The sequence below is a fragment of the Lutra lutra genome, chromosome 10, assembly GCF_902655055.1.
Source record: "Lutra lutra chromosome 10, mLutLut1.2, whole genome shotgun sequence".
Lineage (NCBI taxonomy): Eukaryota > Metazoa > Chordata > Mammalia > Carnivora > Mustelidae > Lutra > Lutra lutra.
In genome coordinates this window covers 64,914,973-64,931,009 of record NC_062287.1, presented here as the reverse complement: position 1 = coordinate 64,931,009, position 16,037 = coordinate 64,914,973, and the positions used below count along the sequence as shown (strand labels likewise).

Here is a 16,037-nt window from a genome sequence, read left to right as displayed (position 1 = left end):
GCCTGCCTCTCTGCCTACTTATGATCTCTGTCTGTCAAATAAATAAATAAAATCTTAAAAAAAAAAAAACAAAACTAGAGCTCTATAAAGCAGTTAGCCAAAACACCATGCTTCCTCTTTGCTATTTTTTTTTAAGATTTTATTTATTTATTTGACAGACAGAGATCATAAGTAGGCAGAGAGGCAGGCAGAGAGAGAGAGGAGGAAGCAGCCTCCTTGCTAAGCAGAGAGCCCTACGTGGGACTCGATCCCAGGACCCTGGGATCATGACCTGAGCCAAAGGCAGAGGCTTTAACCCACTGAGCCACCCAGGCGCTCTTTGCTATTTTAAAAATCCTTTCTACTGGGATGGAACCGAGTAGCCCCATTTTCTCCAATAATACTTTTTTTTCCCTTTACAGAAGCGCAAAGGGGTTGTTTTTCCCTACATTCTCAGTGAGTTTCAATAACTGAAAAGGTCACTTCACAAAAATGTTATAAACAGGAGGAATCTTGAGTGCACAACAGAAAGCTGGTGCTCAATACACATTTGAGTAATTGATTAATTGCCTCTCCTCTTGGGTTAGTGACATGCTCAGGAAATGACCTGGATAACCACAAGGACTACTGTTGTTTGCTGACCACACTGTGATTATTTAAGCCAGCTTTGTTCTTATTACTGCAGCACAAAAGATGTGATGACTCTTCTTCAGTGAGTCAAGGGGTTCAGTCCCATTAGGGGAGGGAAAGGAGATAAGGCAGACGTCCCATGCTGCTCTTTTGTGTAGCAACAGGAGTGTGTTTGGGTATTGCTATTTTGATGACTCAGTAGTGAGTCAGTTTTAAAGTTCTGTAAAAGGCCTTGTTCAGCTCAGACAGGACTACAATGAGCTTGTTTGATAGCTCATTGGGTAGAGAGGACTGAGTTGTGTGTGATCCAATCAGCTGATTGGTGGTGTAAATATGTAGTCGAAAAAACATATCAGCAAGGGTGAAACTATTTCTGAATGCAGAAATCAACTGTCCTTGGCAGTCACCTGTTGAGTGCCTGCTGTGTTCAAGCACCATCCATGTTCTACCCATTCCCCATTACCTTTATGAAGATTAGAATATGAGAATTGTGTTAAGTGCTACAAAGATCTAGGGTGCTTGAAGGAGCTGGGAAAGGTAGGTATACTGCCTGCTATATGGTAGGTACTGAGTCAGACGCTTTACATATTTATCTTATTCACTCCATTTATTTCTTTTTAAAGATTTTATTTATTTATTTGACAGAGACACAGCGAGAGAGGGAACACAAGCAGGGGGAGTGGGAGAGGGAGAAGCAGGCTCCCTGCTGAGCAGGCAGCCTGATTCAGGGCTCCATCCCAGGACCCTGGGATCATGACCTGAGCCAAAGGCAAATCCTTAACAACTGAGCCACCCAGGCGCCCCTTATTTACTCTCTAAAGTACTAATGAAAGAAGTACTTTATTCACACTTTACAGAAGGAAATGAAAGCCAGATAGGTTCGATGCCTACCTACACAGCCATAGCGCTAGGACTACTGAGACTATATTCTGCAGATTGTATTACTACTGGCTTTCAGACTAGCTCTTTCTACTCCAGCAGGAGTGGGGTAAGGTGAGGATGAGAATTAACTGTAAGACATGATGAAGGTGGGTGCCTTCTTTTTTCTTAAAAAAAAAAAAAAAAAAAAAAAGACATGATGAAGGTAAGGTTGCTGGCCCCAGCCAGTGAGTCAGACAGTCATGCAGTATGATGCTAGAATTCTGACAGCAGGCCACACGCCTCATCTGGTGTGAGGGAAGTGCGATCCAGAGAGAGTTAGACTTGCACCTTTTACTTTTTTGTTTTACATAAAACCCGCATGTATTTTACATTTTAAACTCAAGAGGAAATGTTACAAAGATTGATATTATCTTATGTTGTATAGGGTGTAGGGAAATGCATTCTTGTCTACTATGTGGGGGGTGGGTATAAATTGCCACCATTTTTAAAAAAGATTGTTTTGGGGGTGACTAGGTGGCTCAGTTAGTTAAGCATTCAACTCTTTTTTTTTTTTAAGATTTTATTTATTTATGAGAGAGAGAAAGAGTGCATGCATTAGCAAGGTGAGAGGGACAGAGGGGAGGGGGGATGGGGAGGGGGTGAGCAAGAGGAGGGGAACTTGGAGGGACATGGGGAGGAGGAATCAGGCTCCCTGCTAAGCAGGGAGCCTGATGTGGGTCTCCATCCCAGGACCCTGAGATCGTGACCTGAACTGAAGGCAGACGCTTAACGACTGAGCCACCCAGGGGCCCCTAAGCATCCAACTCCTGATTTCAGCTCAGGGTCGTGAGATGGAGCCCCGCCTCCAGCTCCACACTCAGTGGAGAGTCTGCTAGAGATTCTCTCCCTCTCTCTCCCTCTCCCCAACTTTTCTCTCAATCAATCAATCAATCTTTTTTAAAAAAGATTGTTTTGATGGTTTCTGTTATAATTTAAGTATGTATACTCTTTGGCCTAGCAATTCTACTGAAATGTTTGTACAGATTTGCAAAAAATATGTAAAATTATGTTTATTGTTCTATTAGTTCATTCAGGGAATACTTAGGGAGATTCTCCTGTGAGCCTGGCACATCTCTGGGCACATCTCTGGGCACACATGAGTGAAATAAAACAAAGTCCTTACTTTCATGAAAATTTTGAGGCCTCTGGTGGAGAAACACAATGCATAAGTGAGCAAATGTACAAAAAAAAATCAAATAGTGATAAGTGCCATCAAAAAGGGAAATAGATTAAGAAGTGGTAGAGGTTTGGATGGAAATGCTATTTTATATCGTGTCATCTAGGAAGGGTTTTCTGAGAAGGCAGCATTGAGCAGGAACCTGCATGAAGTGAGGGAATCAGCCAAATGACATCTGGAGGACGTATATTCTAGGCACTGTTTCTAATACCAAAAACTACAGACTACCCAAATGTCTGTCAAGTACTCAGTAACCACACTCTGCAAAATAATGAGAGAGCTGTCTGTACAGAATGAAAAGATAGCTAAGATAAGATGAAAAAAATGTTACAAAAACTGCAGAATGATTCAATTTTTTAAAAAATATCCTGAGCAAATATATTTATCCCACGGAAGACATCTAAGAAAATACACAAAAGTGTCAAAAAAAAAAAAAAATAACAACCACCTGTTAAAGAGTTGTTGTATGGATTGGATGAGAGAACAGGTCGAAGTGCCTAGGTGCCAACTAAAGAAAGAGCCTAAATAAAGAGTAAGGTAGGCCTTACTGCAGTCTCTAAAAACAGATGGGGCAGACAGGATTATGACACAAGTCCTGAAGACCCATACCTTTGTCCTTTTTTTTTTTTTTCTTTCCAATCAGGGGAGAGCACAAATGCAGTCGCCCATGACCACAAATTATGAAGTGGAATTTCCCACATCTGGGGAAATCACAGGGGTGCAATAGATAACCCTGGGAAAACCACCTTCATGATCATGGTCTCTCCACTGCCAGGGAAGTATACCCTTGCCTTTTCTGATGTACTTGGAGCTCTCCTCTCAGGTCGCTGATGTCTGAGCCCTCCTCCCCTCTCCTCGGTTCCCCACATCCCTATCCCCCCCTCTCCTTTTGCTCTTGAGAAAGGATCCTGAGCTTCTGTTTTCTTAGTCCAGTTACTCCATCTGAACTGGTCTTCCTTCTCTTCTCACACAATCAACCTTGTGCTCTGGCTGCAGTCTGTGGTGAGATGCTGATAAGGAAGAGGGCTTCCAGGACCCCTCTGATTTATTATAGGCTCACTTCTAAGGGCAGAATAAAAAGGCTTCATTCGTGGTTTCCAGCTCCAGAATATAACCGAGCCAGGAGCTCAGTTTGGGGGATAGGGTTGCTCACATGGGTTCCTGCCATTGTTGACTAAACCACCTGCATGGCCATCGAGGTTTCTGAAGTAGTTAACCCTTAAGTGTTTGGTGCCCACCCTTACTCCCCACTACTACTAACAAACTCCTCTGACTTCCCCCAGCCCTGTGTATCCATATGCTTGTCAACCAGTTGTTAGAAACAACACACAGCACAGAAAAATGGCCAGTATAAAATAAATACTCAAAAAATGTTCTGAGGCACCTGGGTGGCTCAGTCGTTAAACATCTGTCTTCGACTCATGTCATGATCCTAGGGTCCTGGGATCGAGCCCCACATCGGGCTCCCTGCTCAGCAGGAAGCCTGCTTCTCCCTCTCCTCCTCCTCCTGCTTGTGTTCCCTCTCTCTCTCTCTCTCTGTGTGTCTCTCTCTCTCAAATAAATAAAATCTTAAAAAAAAAAATGTTTTGTGGCCTTACACAGTTTCTAATAATTCTTCAGTTGATTATTCTGATTTCTAGGTAGACAATCATATAATTAATAATAATTCTTCTGGTATTTATGACTTCTTTGGTTGTATTGTCTAATTGTATTAACTAGCACTTGCAGAACAACATTAAATAATAGGAGAGGTGTTTGGGGGCGCCTGGGTGGCTCAGTGGGTTAAAGCCTCTGCCTTCGGCTCAGGTCATGATCCCAGGGTCCTGGAATCGAGCCCCACATCAGGCTTTCCGCTCCTTGGGGAGCCTGCTTTCTCCTCTCTCTCTCTGCCTGCCTCTCTGCCTACTTGTGATCTCTGTCTGTCAAATAAATAAAATCTTTAAAAAAAATAAATAATAGGAGAGGTCTTCAATGGCCAGTTAGCTCAGTTGGTTAGAGCATGGTGCTAATAATAGGAGAGGTGGTGAGGAGCCTTGTCTTCCTCCTGACTTTAATGGTAATATTAGGAGTAATACTGGGGTGCCTGGGTGGCTCAGTGGGTTAAAGCCTCTGCTTTTGGCTCAGGTCATGGTCCCAGGGTCCTGGGATCGAGCCCCACATCAGGCTCTCTGCTGAGCAGAGAGCCTGTTTCCCTCTCTGCCTGCCTCTCTGCCTACTTGTGATCTGTCTGTCAAATAAATAAAATCTTAAAAAAAAATGTAATACTGCTGGGGGCGTCTGGCTCTTTCAGTCAGTAAAGCATGCAACCCTTGATCACAGGGTTGTGAGTTCAAGTTCCATGCTGGGCATAGAGCTTACCTTAAATACATACATGCATACATACATACACACCCAAAAAGTAATACTGGTTGATAGATGTATACACGTGTGTGAGTACACAAGCACAGGATTTCTACCTGTGTTATGTTAAAGAAGTCTTCTTTTCCTTTTATCAGAATTTTGTTAGGAATAAATATTAAATTTTTAGCATTTCTCTTAATTATTCTGCTTTTTCCTCTTTTGATTTATCTCTATTGTGAATTGGATTAATGGATTTCCTTATACTACTCTATCATTCCTGAAACAAATAAATGTGTTTAGTCAAGTCATTTTCAAAATACCCTGGAAAATTATATTCATATATTTCATTTAGGCATCTGTATTTATAAATAGGACTGCTCCCTAGTTTTTCTGTTGTACAATCTTTTTTTTTTAGATTTTATTTATTTATTTGACAGACAGAGATCACAGGCAGAGAGGCAGGCAGAGAGAGAGAGGGGGAAGCAGGCTCCCTGCTGAGCAGAGAGCCCGATGTGGGGCTCGATTATAAGATTTTATAAGATTTATAAGATTTTTTATAAGATAATTTATAAAATTTTGGCTTCATGAAACACCGGGCTATTTACTTCTTTCTCTATGCTTTGGAATAGCTTTAATAGTAAGAATGATTGATTTCCTGAGAGTTTGAAAAAAGTTGCTCATGAACATATCTAGGTTCTGCTTTTTTTTTTTTTTGGAGGTGTATAGCTTTTGACAGCTTTTGCCCATGATTATTTGTGTTTAGATTTTCTCTTTTCTTTGAGTCCCTATTGGTAATTTATATTTCCTGAGCATTACCCATTTCATTCAGATTTTATATTTTATTTTTATTTTTTAAAGATTTTATTTATTCATTTGAGACAGAGCGATACAGAGAGGAAGCACATATGAGCAAGGGGAGAGGGAGAAGTACACTCCCTGCTGAGCTGGGAGCCCAACGCAAGGCTTGATCCCAGCACCTGGAGATCAGGATCTGAGCCCAAGGCAGGACCCAACCATCTGAGACACCCAAGCGCCCCTCATTCAGATTTTAAATTACATTAGCATAGGTAGAATCAGACAAATGCTGACTGAACCCTCTCCCTTGTATTTCCCATTTTTTTCTATACCCATCTGTAAACGCTTCCTCATTCCTAATTTGTGCATTTCTGTTTTGTCTTTCTTTTTTATTATGTTAGGTGGTGGCTTATTAGTTTTGTTGTTTGCTTCCTCCTAACCCAAAGAACTAGATCTTAGATTTATTCATCAATCATGTCTTTTCTCTGATTTTGAAATCGTTCAGGTTTCTTGTGTCTTTGTTAACTCCTTTCACTGTCTTTGCATTTCGCTTTCTGCTGTGGCTTTTTTTTCCCCCTTCTAATTTCCTGTGTTGTCTGCTTTCTTTTTTTTTTTTTTTTTAAGTTTTTTTTTTTTTTTTTTTTTTTGACAGAGAGAGAGATTGCAAGTAGGCAGAGAGGTAGGCAGAGAGAGAGGGGAGGAAGCAGGCTCCCTGCAGAGCAGAGAGCCCGATGCGGGGCTCCATCCCAGGACCCTGGGACCATGACCTGAGCTGAAGGCAGAGGCTTTAACCCACTGAGCCACCCAGGTGCCCCTGTGTTGTCTGCTTTCTTAATAAACTTTTCTTTTTTCTTATTTAGCAATTAAAGTGTTTAGAGCCATCCATTTTCTTGTGAATACAACTGTGGCAGCATTCCATAAACAGTGTTTCATTGAGTTGTTTTATTTTTTTATTTTATTTTTTTTTTTAAGATTTTATTTATTTATTTGACAGAGAGAGATCACAAGCAGGCAGAGAGGCAGGCAGAGAGAGAGGAGGAAGCAGGCTCCCTGCTGAGCAGAGAGCCCGACGCGGGGCTCGATCCCAGGACCCTGAGATCATGACCTGAGCCGAAGGCAGCGGCTTAACCCACTGAGCCACCCAGGCGCCCCCATTGAGTTGTTTTAAAATAGCCTATAATTCAGTTTTTAAAATTTTGTGCTGAATTATGATACACAGACAGAAAGGCAAACACATCAACATATGTACAGTTTAGTGAATATTCACAAATTCAACACCTAGATTAACAAACTGGGGCACCTGGGTAGCTCATTTGGTTAAGCGTCTGCCTTTGGTTCAGGTCATGATCTCGGGGTCCTGAGATGCAGCCCTGGATCCCCTGGATCGGGCTTCCTGCTCAGCAGGGAGCTTGCTTCTCCCTCTACCTCTCCCCCTACTTGTGCTCTCTCTGTCAAGTAAATGAATAAAATCTAAAGAAAGAAAGAGAGAGTGAGAGAGAGAAGAAAGGAAGAAAGAAAGGATATTACCAATACCCAGGACTACTACATAATTTATAGGGCCTGGTGAGAAATGGAAATATAATGTTCACATTTATTAAGACCTATAAGATGCATGACAGCAGATCATTAAAGCCACTGTGGGATCTTTCTTTTCTTTCCTTTTTTTAAGATTTTGTTAAAAATCTCAGAGAGAGAGGGAGCCAGAGTGCACAAGCAGTGGAAGCGGCAGGCAGAGGGAGAAGCAGGCTCCCTGCTGGGAGCTCAACACTGGGGACCGACCCCAGGACCCTGGGATCAGGACCTGAGCCAAAGGCAGCCACTTAACCGACTGAGCCGCCCAGTCATCCCTCACCATGGGATCTTTCTAAACACAGGGTCCTGTGTGCACACTAACGAAGCTGGCCCGGCGGGCACGCCTCTGGGCTCTCCGCCCATCCCTAACCCACCTCCTTGCCAGGGGTGTCCACTCTCCTGACTTCAGATGGCAAGGATAGCTTTGCCTGAGCTCTTCTGTGTCTAGTTCCCACTGCTCAGCATTATATTTGTGAAGATCATCCATACTTTCACATGTAGTTGAAGTCCATACCTTCTCATTGCTACATAGTTAAAATGAGTCTGTAATTCAGTTTTGGTTTGTTGCTGATCGAAGAGTTGTTTAAGAGAACTTGAAAATTTTCCTAGTTTGAGTGCATCAGGCTGACTAAGGACCAACTGCCTAGTTTCAGGCTCTTTTTCCTCTGAATGAGTGAGTCCTTACTCATAGAACGTACCCTATGAGTAAGAGAGGCGCCTGGGTGGCTCAGTCAGTTAAACGTGGGACTCTTTTTTTTTTTTTTTTAAGATTTTATTTATTTATTTGACAGAGAGAGATCACAAGCAGGCAGAGAGGCAGGCAGAGAGAGAGGAGGAAGCAGGTTCTCTGCTGAGCAGAGAGCCCGATGCGGGGCTCGATCCCAGGACCCTGAGATCATGACCTGAGCCGAAGGCAGCGGCTTAACCTGCTGAGCCACCCAGGCGCCCCAAACGTGGGACTCTTGATGTAGGCTCAGGTCGTGATCTCAGGGGTCTGGGATTGAGCCCCGCATCCACGCCCAATCTGCTTGAGATTCTCTCCCTCTCCCTCTCCCTATGTTCCTCTCCCTGCTCATACTCTCTCTCAAAATAAATAAATTAATTAAAAAAACATATAGTAAGAAACAGTGAGATTTATTCCTTCCTCATGTTCTCCTGATACACAATGAAGAAGAAAGAAGTTAGCCAAAGTTAAAGGCAACAGGTTTTTTAAGCTCTCCAGGCAGAGGTTTTTTTTTTAATTTTGCCAGAGTAGTAGCACACACAGATGGTAGACAAAGGGACCGAGGTCGTGCTGTCAGCCTGTGAGTTGCCAAGGAAAGTGGAAAGAAATCGGGTCCTTTGTCAAGTCAAGGAAAGCACAGGGCTTCTCTCATGGATCCAAACAGCAATGTCCCCTGAATGTCCATTACCTCAGGCTGTCCTGGAGCAGTGACCAGTGGGCCCTTTCTATGTATGGGGACAACTGGCTACAGTCCTGACATTGCGAATGGCTGGATATTCGGGGATGAGACCAGATAAGTAGTCCACTGGTCCTTAAAAGATGCATCACTAGGGGCACCTGGGTGGCACCCCAGCTCTTGGTTTCAGCTCAGGGTTATGAGATGGAGCCCTGGGTCGGGCTCTGCACTGAGCAGGGGGTCTGCTTAAGACTGTCTCCCTCCCCCTTTGCCCCTCCGCTCTCTCTCTCAAATAAGTAAATCTTAAAAAAAAAAAAAAAAAGTATTGCTAAAAGCCAGTCACATTTTCACACTTCCAACCTAATGCTGAAGGCTAAATTCAAACTATTTTACTATAATCAACTTGCACCAGCCAACCTTATATTTAATGAAGGCCTATAGCACAAATTTGGTGACCAAACATAGACAATCTTTTCAACGAAGTGCTACAGGTAGAGGTGAAAGGTCTATCACTGAATCTGAGATTTATCTATTTTTAGGTAATAAAAAGCTCATAATACAAAATTCAAAAGGCACAAAAAGGTATGTAGTCAAAGGTGAGCCTCCCTTTCAACTCCAGCTTCTAGCCTGTTCCTCAGGGGCAACCAGCATTATTATTTTCTTGTCTATCCTTTCAGAAATGGTCTATGCAAATATATGAAATCTTTTAAATATTTGTATAAGAGCTTATAGCATATCATGCATACTGTTCTGCACCTTGCTTTTTCATTTACTGTTTCTTGGATGTTGCTGCATGTTAATATATATAGGACTAGTCCGTTCATTCTTTTTATTTTGTTTAAGGTTTATTATTATTATTTTTTTTAGTAATTGCTATACCCATAGGAGGCACAAGCTCATGACCCTGAGATCAAGAGTCACATATTCCACCAACTGAGCTAGCTAGATGCCCCCATTCTTTTTAAAGGCTACATAGTATTCCATTGTCTAGATGAACCATAATTTTTTTTTTAAATTTATTTGACAGAGAGATCACAAGCAGGCAGAGAGGCAGGCAGAGAGAGAGGAGGAAGCAGGCTCCCTGCCGAGCAGAGAGCCCGATGCAGGGCTCGATCCCAGGACTCTGAGATCATGACCTGAGCCGAAGGCAGCGGCTTAACCCACTGAGCCACCCAGGCGCCCTGAACCATAATTTTTTAAAAAGTTTTTTAACATCTTTATTGAAGTAAATTTGCATGCCATAACATTCACCTATGAAAGTATACAATTCAGTGATTTTTAGTGAATTTATAGTTATGTGCCCTCACCACAATCCAGTTTTAGAATGTTTCTGTCAGCCCAAAAAGTTTCCTTATGCCTATAATTTATCTTTTAACTATTTAATTAAACTCTGTTTTTCCTTCTCAGTAATTCATTTTAATGAATTAATTTAATTTTAATTCATTTAATTCATTTTTAATTCATTTTAATTTAATTTAGTTTAATTCATTTTAATTCATTTTAATTCATTTTACTGGGGCCATGGTCTTTTGTTTTACAACACTGGAGAGGATTTGGAATGGTGACAATGTGTTGAGAGCATTTCAAACCTTATATAGTATTGCTCCTCTCTTTTGAAGAGTCACAATTCTCCATTTCATTCAAGGCTGCTGTGAATTTGGAAAGTGAGAAGGAGATCTTGAATGCTCTGCCAGTGAGCTGTTTGCTTTTACTCTTTTCCTCATCAAAAATGAGTAATCTTTTTTTTTTAATTTTTCAAGTTTATGTATTTTTAAGTTTATGTATTTTAATCTCTACACCCAATATGGGGCTCAAACTCACAACCCTGAGATCTTCCAGCTGAGCCAGCTAGGTGTCCCCAAAATAAGTAGTTGGAATGGGCAAGCATCACTCCCTCCAGAAGGTTGCTGGTCATGATGATCAGTAGTTAAGTTACAATGACTACAGATTGCCCTGGGAGAAGAGCACAGAGCTATTCGTATTCACTAACACACTTTCTTGGGCGGGTACCCTGCATGTAGCTGAGGGTCACCGGGCTGATCAGAGTGTGTGTGTCTTGTTCCACTCATAGCCCATGGTTGGCTTACATAGAGCGCAATGGAAGGTGACGGCAGGAGAACACAGACTTGCAGAAGAGCGCGCGGTAGCCCTGTCGTCCTGTGGTCCAGAGCACGAAGCTAGTAGCATCAGATGGCTGTAGTTCTGCCTCTTTCCTCAGCTCTAGTCAGTCAGCACTCTCTTGCCTCCGATGTACGGCCGTCCGTAGCTCATGCTCCAGAAGGGGAAATGTCACACTGGAATATACAGTGCAAATAAAACTTCTATTTTCTGAATCTGCTCTTCCAAAATTAGAGCATTTTTTTGTTTTTCTCTGGCCCTTTTTTCCTCCTTGGTGTTAAAACTAGAGTTATGTACCTTTCTGTTCCTGTTAATGTATAGCCTCATTTAGATATGTATTTTCAAAATCCATAATTCTCCAGTCAAAAACTAAGCAGGTGGGGGCACCTGGATGGCTCAGTGGGTTAAAGCCTCTGCCTTCGGCTCAGGTCATGATCTCAGGGTCCTGGGATTGAGCCCCGCATCAGGCTCTCTGCTCAGTGGGGAGCCTGCTTCCTCCTCTCTCTCTCTGCCTGCCTCTCTGCCTACTTGTGATCTGTCAAATAAATAAATAAAAATCTTTAAAGAAAAAAAAAACTAAGCAGGTGGATCCTGTTCTCTTCATCTCTCACAGGGAGGAGAGAAGGGCAGATACACAGCATGATCAAAACAGAGCCCTAGGGGCGCCTGGGTGGCTCAGTGGGTTAGGCCTCTGCCTTCGGCTCAGGTCATGATCCCAGTGTCCTGGATCGAGCCCCATGTCGGGCTCCCTGCTCGGTGGGAGGCCTGCTTCTCCCTCTCCCACTCCCCCTGCTTGCATTCCCTCTCTAGCTGTCTCTCTCTCTCTGTCAAATAAATAAATAAATAAATAAAAATCTTAAAAAACAAAAACAAAAACAAAAACAGAGCCCTAGTGGAGCACAGAGGAAGGGCTTCTAGGCCTTTCCCACTGTGCTGGCTCTGACCAGGGCATTGGCACTCCTGGACTGTCACGGGGGGAAGTGATTCTCCAGGAGGAAGTCATTACCTGGCCATCCTCAGGGTCCTCCTTGAGAGCGTGCCCTCCTTCCTGCTGGGAAGGACCCTCGTGACTCAACTTGCAAGTACGGGAAGACCATCAAGCCAGAGCATCTGTGTGCTTCAAAAATCCAAACTCAGGGGCCAGAAAGAACAGGAATCTGAGGACATCTCTGTAGAAGGTGCAAATGCCAATGGGCCAGTCGATACAGTTGCCCTTGTGAGAGCTGCCAGTGCGGGTGGAGGCCTTTCCATGCCTTTTTCATGAAATAATCTCTGAGAGAAGAATCAGGTTGCTCTTTCCTCATGGCCTGGACAAGTGGTGGTTTGACTTCTCTGTCAACTCCATTGGGCTCCAACTCCAATGCCAATGCATGGATGGGGGCACCGAGAACCAGCAAAGGACGGGTTTCACCTTCAGTGGGCACTTCACTTAGATGCTGTCCTTGGTCCCTGGGTCAGATGGGCTGGACCAGTGGCCACAGTTTAGCAAGTATGGGGACCAGGAGAGGTGACCAAGACAGAGTCAATCCTCGGGAACAAGGTCAGAGCCCACTTACTAAACTTGGAGCCAAGCACAGGGCAGCAAAGGGCATTTATCCCAAGAGCTGCTGTCTAAAAACATGGAATAGGATCTATGGGCATCCTGTTGCCTCCAGTCATGGTAGACACTGGGTCCCTGGGCTGTGCTCTGTCTTTGGGTGAGCAAGTGACTCTGGAGATAGAGGACAGTGTCCCTATAGACCTTCCACTTCCCGTGAGACTGTAATGTGATGCAGAATGCCAAATACTGCCAGCAACCTGCCATCCATTAGGACTGGCCTTAGGAGTGTTGAGTGTTGCTAGGAATAAGTGACTGGGACTTGGGACTCCTCAGGTCTGGCAGAGATTTGCCCTGTCAGTGCTCGTGTAAGAGTGATACTCAGTCCTCTGCACATCCAAGTCACAAAGATTGCCACTGGCATCTCAGGACTGAATCTGAGACACCCTTGAAAAAATATCTTTAGTCAATTTGATTAGAGATCCAAAAGTGACTGTCAGGCAAGGAGACAAAGCCAGTCTCCCAGGTCTGGTGTGGGCACGTCCTCCTTAGTATCATCCCAGCAACCTGAGGAGACATTTGGGGTCCTTTCCCCATCACTCAACCTGTTTTCTCCCAGCATTAAATAATTTCCTTCCAGGTAGAGAAGACCACCACCCCCCCCCCCCACTCTGGCCCAGGCACAGCAGGTTGATTTGTTCGAGAAGGATGTGGTGAAGCAAGCCGCTCAATGAGCCACCCAGGTGCCCCAGCTAAGATTACTTCTGCAGAAAAAAATGGTCCAGTTTTCTACTGTTCCTGATTTTCTGTTGAAAGGAACATTAAGCAATTTCAGGATGTTAGAAACTAGCCCTAAGACTGCGGAGAAGCTGCTTGCCTGATCAACTGTATCTGGATAAGAGATCTTCTGAGTGTGAAGAGCTGCTCCCAGGGCCCTCATGGGCTCAAAAGCCCGTGGCTGGCTTGGAGAAAAACTTCCCCACTGAGAAAGATAAGACAACCCCTTTGCGGCAAAAGAGATTTTACCTCTTTGTTTTTTCCATAGAAATTACAGAATTTGGGGGCGCCTGGGTGGCTCAGTGGGTTAAAGCTTCTGCCTTTGGCTCAGGTCATGATCCCAGGTTCCTGGGATCAAGCCCCACATCGGGTTCTGTGCTCGGCGGGGAGCCTGCTTCCCCTTCTTTGTCTCTGCCTGCCTCTCTGCCTACCTGTGATCTCTGTCTGTCAAATAAATAAATAAATATAAATAAAATCTTTAAAAAAAAAAGAAATTGCAGAATTTGGAGGTCACTAGAACTGAGTCTGTAACCAAGATTAGAGCTGTTTTCCACAACCCTTTCTTGGGCAGGTGGGGCTTTGGGACAGATTACCAAAAGTGTTGTTTTGTGGATGCTGCCAGTGGGCCCAGAGAAACCCTGTGGAGGTGAGGCAAACCAGGGAGACATTTGGGATTGACATTAGAGCAGGAATCCCATCCTCCTTCATGAGAATGCAGAAAAGTAACAAGAAAAAGCTTTCCCTGGGTAATTTTCATTTTAACTATTTATGCAATTTTCCCAGATCTTGAGCATTGTTTGCTCTCAGCGTGACCTTCTGCCCTTCAATTTTAGATGTGCTTCAGAAGCTAAATGAAACCCCTGCATGGGGACTGGAGGATTCTCTCTACCCCTCAAGCCAGGTGAGCTTAGAGCTGGGGGCAGCAGCTCGAGGGGACCCGCTTCTCTGTGAGGCCTCTGGGAGTTATGGGGAAGCTGCAGTCCCCAGTTACTCTAAGGGAGCCCATGCTCTAAAAAGAGAAGCAGATAATGTATTTCCAAAACACAAGTCATACCTCTTGTGTGGCAGTGAAAAGAGAAGGGCTAAGAGAAGCGCTTTCCTCAGCTGGGCAGGCTACAGACTCTGTGGGACTCAGTGCAAAAAGAAAATGCCAGCCTCTTAGTCAAAAAACAGGAATAAAGTTCTGTTAAAGGTACATGTAAAGCCAGACACAAAAGGTCAAATAGTGGGCACCTGAGTGGCTCAGGGGTTAAGCATCTGCCTTCAGCTCTGGTCATGATCTTGGAGTCCTGATATCCAATTCCACATCGGGCTCCCTGCTCACCATTGAGTCTGCTTCTCCCTCTGGCCAACACCCCCCACCTCCGCCCGCTCATGCTGGAGTGCTCTTACTCTCTCACACAAAAATAAGTAAAATCTTAAAAAAAAAAAGAAGAAGAAGAAGAAGAAGGACAACTAGTGACTCTACTTATATGAGGTCCTGAGAGTAATCAAATTTATAGAAAATGAAAGAAGGGTGGTTGCCAGGGGCTGGGAGGATGGGGGAATGGGAGGTACCATTAAATGGGTAGAGTTTCAGTTTGGGAAGATGAAAAAATTCTGGAGTTGAATGGTGGGAATATTTGCACAATGATTTGAAGGCGCTTAATGATACTGAACTTTACACTCAAAAATGGTTAAAATGGCATATTTTATGTTATATATATTTTACAACCCTCCCCCCCCCCCAGATACACACACAGGAATACGTGAGTTTTTTTCCTTCTCTCAAGGTCTCTCTCTCGACTTGTCTTGAGTTTTTTTAATTTGCTATCTAATATTGTTCTAAGTAAAGAAAAATTAATCTCAAATTTTTAGTGTGAATTTTACCCTTCATCTTTTTATTGCACAATGCTAGTTTTTTTTAAGATTTTGTTTATGTATTTGGGACGCCTGGGTGGCTCAGTTGGTTAAGCCGCTGCCTTCGGCTCAGGTCATGATCCCAGGATTCTGGGATCGAGTCCCACATTGGGCTCCTTGCTCGGCAGGGAGCCTGCTTCTCTTGTTGCCTCTGCCTGCCACTCTCTTGCCTATGTGTACCCTCTCTCTCTCTCTGAGAAATAAATGAATAAATAAAATCTTTTAAAAAAAAGATTTTATTCATGTATTTGACAGAGAGAGGGAGGCAGAAAGCACAAGCAGGCAGAGCGGTAGGCAGAGGGAGAGCGAGAAGCAGACTCCCCACTGAGCAAGGAGCCTGATGTGGGGCTTGATTCCAGGACCTTGGGATCATGACCAAAGCTAAAGGCAGATGCTCAACCGACTGAGCCACCCAGGCGCCCCAAGTGCAATGCTAGTTTTAAATGAAAATATCAAAGTATTTAACTTGTATTTGAAATCACTGAAATTACGCAATTCAAATTTTCTTGCTCCCAGAGGGTACCTCGTGCTGGCTGGAAGAGACAAACTCAAGACAGGCTTGGGAAAGGTGGAAGGAGGAGGAAGCTAGGATCACCCAGGCACAGAGCCTGTAGAAAGAGTCCTCCAGGGCATGGGACTTCACAGGTGTCTGAGGAGGGTACATCTTGGACCTGACAGCTGCCAGGTCCCCCTCCCATACAGCCCAGGCCTCCCACAGGCCTACCACCTCCCACAGGCCTACCCCTCCAGCCCACAACAAACAGGTTACCCCCAGGTATAGCCAAAATTCGAACTGAGAAGCACTCAGCACAGGGATGAGCCTCTTGGCTGGGGTCAGCTGCCCACCTCAAGCTCTGTGGTGCCACCATCTCGTCAGCCTCCAGAGGGTGCA

At 44.0% G+C, this 16,037-nt stretch overlaps 1 long non-coding RNA gene and 1 pseudogene across 1 annotated transcript; one reads left to right on the top strand and one right to left on the bottom strand.

Moving 5' to 3' along the window:
- Window positions 1–658: 658 nt before the first annotated feature.
- Window positions 659–11,592, top strand: LOC125078255 (uncharacterized). Its single transcript, XR_007120836.1, has 3 exons — window positions 659–1,146; window positions 10,886–11,309; window positions 11,517–11,592. It is a non-coding gene; the product is annotated as an uncharacterized LOC125078255 (long non-coding RNA).
- Window positions 3,348–3,490, bottom strand: LOC125080312 (uncharacterized; annotated as a pseudogene).
- Window positions 11,593–16,037: the final 4,445 nt, after the last annotated feature.